Source organism: Priapulus caudatus, unplaced genomic scaffold (genome assembly GCF_000485595.1).
Source record: "Priapulus caudatus unplaced genomic scaffold, Priapulus_caudatus-5.0.1 Scaffold25, whole genome shotgun sequence".
In the NCBI taxonomy this organism is placed as follows: domain Eukaryota; kingdom Metazoa; phylum Priapulida; class Priapulimorpha; order Priapulimorphida; family Priapulidae; genus Priapulus; species Priapulus caudatus.
In genome coordinates, this window is record NW_014577086.1 from 214,324 (window position 1) to 218,543 (window position 4,220).

The 4,220-nt window shown below is 43.5% G+C and overlaps 1 protein-coding gene across 1 annotated transcript in view; it reads right to left on the bottom strand.

The window, feature by feature from the left end:
- Nucleotides 1–4,220, bottom strand: part of LOC106814058 (polypeptide N-acetylgalactosaminyltransferase 2-like) — a 124,652-nt gene that overhangs the window by 119,290 nt on the left and 1,142 nt on the right. The window lies entirely within an intron of this gene.

The following is a 4,220-nucleotide window of genomic DNA, read 5'->3' on the forward strand; positions in this document are numbered from 1 at the left end:
TTTTCGACTTATGAGTAACTTACAAGTAGCGTGTGTGAACGTGTGTCAACGATCGCATAACTTACCTACAACTTATGGCCCGCGTATGCGGGACGTATGGGCATAATGATACGCTGGCATACGTCGGAAAATTTTGAGCATGCTCAAAATTTTTCGACGACCTCGCAGTACTACGACGTATACCAGCGTGCTTCAGTGTGCTTCAGCGTGCTCTTAACTTATACAAAGCTTAGGCCAAACAAAAAAATAGACCTGTGTGTTTCCGGTCGACCGACCGTCCCTAGATTATTAGGGCCGACCCTAAGTTTTTTTAATTTGAAATCTGACAGACAAAACTTGAGATTTTTTACTACAAACACGTTCTGGACTTGCTTACTAACTTATCCCTATACCTATACACCACTTTAAAGCATGCATCAGAGGGATATTAAAATAATATATTTAAAAAAAAAAAAATTAAAAAAACCCTAACCCTTTACCCATAACTTGTTCGACGTACGCCAGCGTATTCACCAAATTTTGCATACGTCGGTATACGCTGGCTTTCATACGGAGGTGTGACAGCGCCATTAGAAGGCTATAACTATAAGCGCAGATAAACGATCGATGTTTTCGAACAGCTGCCAAATCCGCTTCTTAATACTTCCATTCCTGTTATGGCCATCACGCGACGTGACGCATAATAGAAATGCACTTACGGGTTGCGATATTTGGCAGCTAAACCATAAAGAACGCCGAGACAACGCGACAATGCGTCGAACAAGCCGATGACAAAAAGTTTACCAAGACACAACGACATCAGTCATTATGATTACGTTATAATAACCTGCGTCGTTTGCTGATTTACTAGGCCGTGTTATGCTGACCTTCAACTGCTGCCTGTTCCTGCAAACTTCGACAAACTTCATTAAGCCTTCATGGTCTAATTTCAAGCATCTATGAACAGACACCTTAGAATATGCATCTTTCAAATAGGCCTCTATTCAAACTAGCATGCAACATGCGTGAATTTGCAGCCGAATTAGACAGCCATGTAATTACGTGGAAAGGAGGACGCATATTTGACGTCACTAAGCAAAGGACATTGCTTAACAATAAATCCAGAGAGACCGGGTACAAGGTCATCACAGGCTGTGAAGCGAGTATATACATGTATAGGGTTTTACTTTTAGTAATGAGGAACATCCCTAAGGAAAGAGGCGAAATACAATATTTAGAGTTCCATCCTGCAAATTTGCGAATAAATGGCCACCTATGCACGCACGTACACACTTGCAAATACAACACATGCAAACAAGCCCACAATAACATTCACACATGCACGCACGCACGCACACACACATATTATTGTTGAATAGAGATGAGTACAAGGATTAGAGAATTTCTAATAAGCTGAGGAATAAATTACAGTAATAAATACGCACGCACGCACGTACGCGCGCACGCACACACTCACACGCGCACGCGCACGCGCACGCGCACGCACGCACGCACGCACGCACGCACGCACGCACGCACGCACGCACGCACGCACGCACGCACGCACGCACGCACGCACACACACACACACACACACACACACACACACATATTCGGCGACTATCAGGGCAGGCGCGTAGTCTCCAAACAGGATGCTTATTTGATTAAAATGTAAAAGTACACACACAGTCGGTCCTAACACCCATGTGCACGTACAGTACGAGCACGTACACTCAACTTATATACGTGTGAAGAAGGGAAGTCTACGTTAACATATTCACATGTGTTTACAGTACAGTAGACACACGCATCGCGATTTTGCACGTGCTGGAAGAGCATGAACGCAAGGCTACGTGCGCAACGTGAATACTCATTGCCCAGTAGTGCTCACAAATTATGTTTCTAACAAGAGCACTTCTGCTGGATCGATCTTAAATTCACCGTAGCGGGTCATTAGTTACCTAACAATCTACAATCTTAATACATAAATGTCAAGTTCTAAATGCCTATTATTAGCGTTCACCTACTACTACTATAACCACCATCGTATACCTTTGTGCGTTTCACGAATAGTTAACCCTAAAAACAGCGACGGAAAAATAAAAATAAATTCTTAGTTGTTTCTTCACGACGAACGCAGCACTGTACGGGCCGATGCCTGTTCTGATTGTGTGCAGTGATGACTGCAAATCAGCCAGGTGTGTGTAGAACACAATGCCGCAGGGCAGCTCCAAATACAATTGTACGTTTTTTTAATGTAAACATGCAAGTCGACTAGTCCTTTCTTACTGCGCTGATATTGGGCGTGTTTCGCAGTGTACATGGGTATACCGTAAGAGTAGATGCTTAGCATAAATATCTCCAGATGCTGTCCATGTCAGACAGTCACAGGAACACTGTAAACGGAGCCAGTTGCATATTGACAAGAGCTATAATAAATACCTGTAAAATAGTTGTTTATTAGCTCTTGATATTAATCATAATCAAAATAGCAACCATTACCTTTTTGGTGGTTATGTTTTCCATTTAGGCCGGTAGTTGTGAACAGTATAATCATTAATGACTTCGTAAATATACCCGGTGTGATTAACACCAGGGCAAATTAACACCATAATGATTGGCAAGTTACTTATTCGTTACTTCAAAATTACTGCTTTTAACTGCACATTCTACTTCATGGCCTCGATAACATTGGGATGCTTACCGACAGGGGACGCATGATAACCAAAGTTTTCTGGAACATTTTAAGTAGCAAACACTAGTCATTATTCATTAACAACACAGGCACTTGGAGCGTTTCAATAAAATATAATGCTAAATAAATACGAAATCTATTTACTACCAAAGTCTTAATGTTTGTATACTCTCTTTCACCTATTATTGCCGACAATTTCCTGCAAATGCTGTCCAAATGCTCATCTGCAACAAACGCTGGCTTCCGCCATGACTGCCGCTGCACACTGACACATAAATATATAGCAGGTAGGAAAGCGTGCTGCCAAAATTCGCTCGACGCTCGCTTGATTTCACACGAATACAACACAAATATTCAACCATTCTACTCCATCTTTGTTTCTATTTGAAGAACAGTGTTCACTTGTTATAAAAACATACTGTCTGTGTTCGTATATAACCGAGCTGTGTCACGCGAAATCACGCAAAGCCTGACGGAATTCTCGCGTTCGCTCCCGTTGCGCAGTTTATGTAAATGGCTGCAAGTACAGGGCTATAGGCGGCGCACTGCATTTTGGGAAACTACCATGCTGCTTTCCAACTCCCGTACGAGCCCCGTCAAAGCCGCCAGTGGAGCGTTGCAAAAACGTTGCAGCGTTGCGGCGCAAAGATGAGGTCACGAAGAGCGCCGGTGGGTGTTTCCTGATTCTGACAGCCATTTACATAAACTGCGCAATGGGAGCGAACGCGAGAATTTCGTCAGGCTTTGTGTGATTTCGCGTGACACAGCTCGGTTACGAACACAGACAGTATGTTTTTATAACAAGTGAACACTGTTCTTGTAACTGTTCTAAGTATAACTATAACTATAAGAGCTGTCCACATTTGGTTGCACATGTCGCACATCGCGAAATTGAATTGGGGACAGCTCTTATTTCCTTGAACCCTTTCACACTGCCATTTAAAATAACACCATTTACCACATACTGATGCGATATACATATGGTTCAAGGATAGAGAACATGGGTCCCAATAAAACCAAGGCAGTGGCTACGGGTACGGTAGCCGTATCTTAATGTCTCGAGGCTACGGGTACGGGAGTCCATTCGCTTTCATACTTAACGAGACAAAGATGGCGGCGGTGGCGCCAGATTTTGAAATAACGCCTTGGGAAATAAATTCACGATTTGAGAGTTTAGATGAGCTAGAACCCTAACCCTAAACCTAACCCTAACCATAACCCTAAACCTAACCCTAACCCTAATCCTAACCCTAACCCTAACCCTAACCCTAACGCCAAAAAGGGGCTTCAACGACCGACGGCTACCGTACCCGTAGCCACTGCGAATTTATTTCCCAAGGCGTTATTTCGAAATCTGGCGCCACCGTCGCCATCTTTGTCTCGTTAAGTATGAAAGCGAATGGACTCCCGTACGCGTAGCCTCGAGACATTAAAGGCTCACAATGCGCATCCAAACGCTAATTTCTCCAGTACTAGACTAGCAAATACTTCGGCTCATAGGGTCTATGTCCCCCAGGGTACTGCCGGAATGTACCCTGTGTACGGT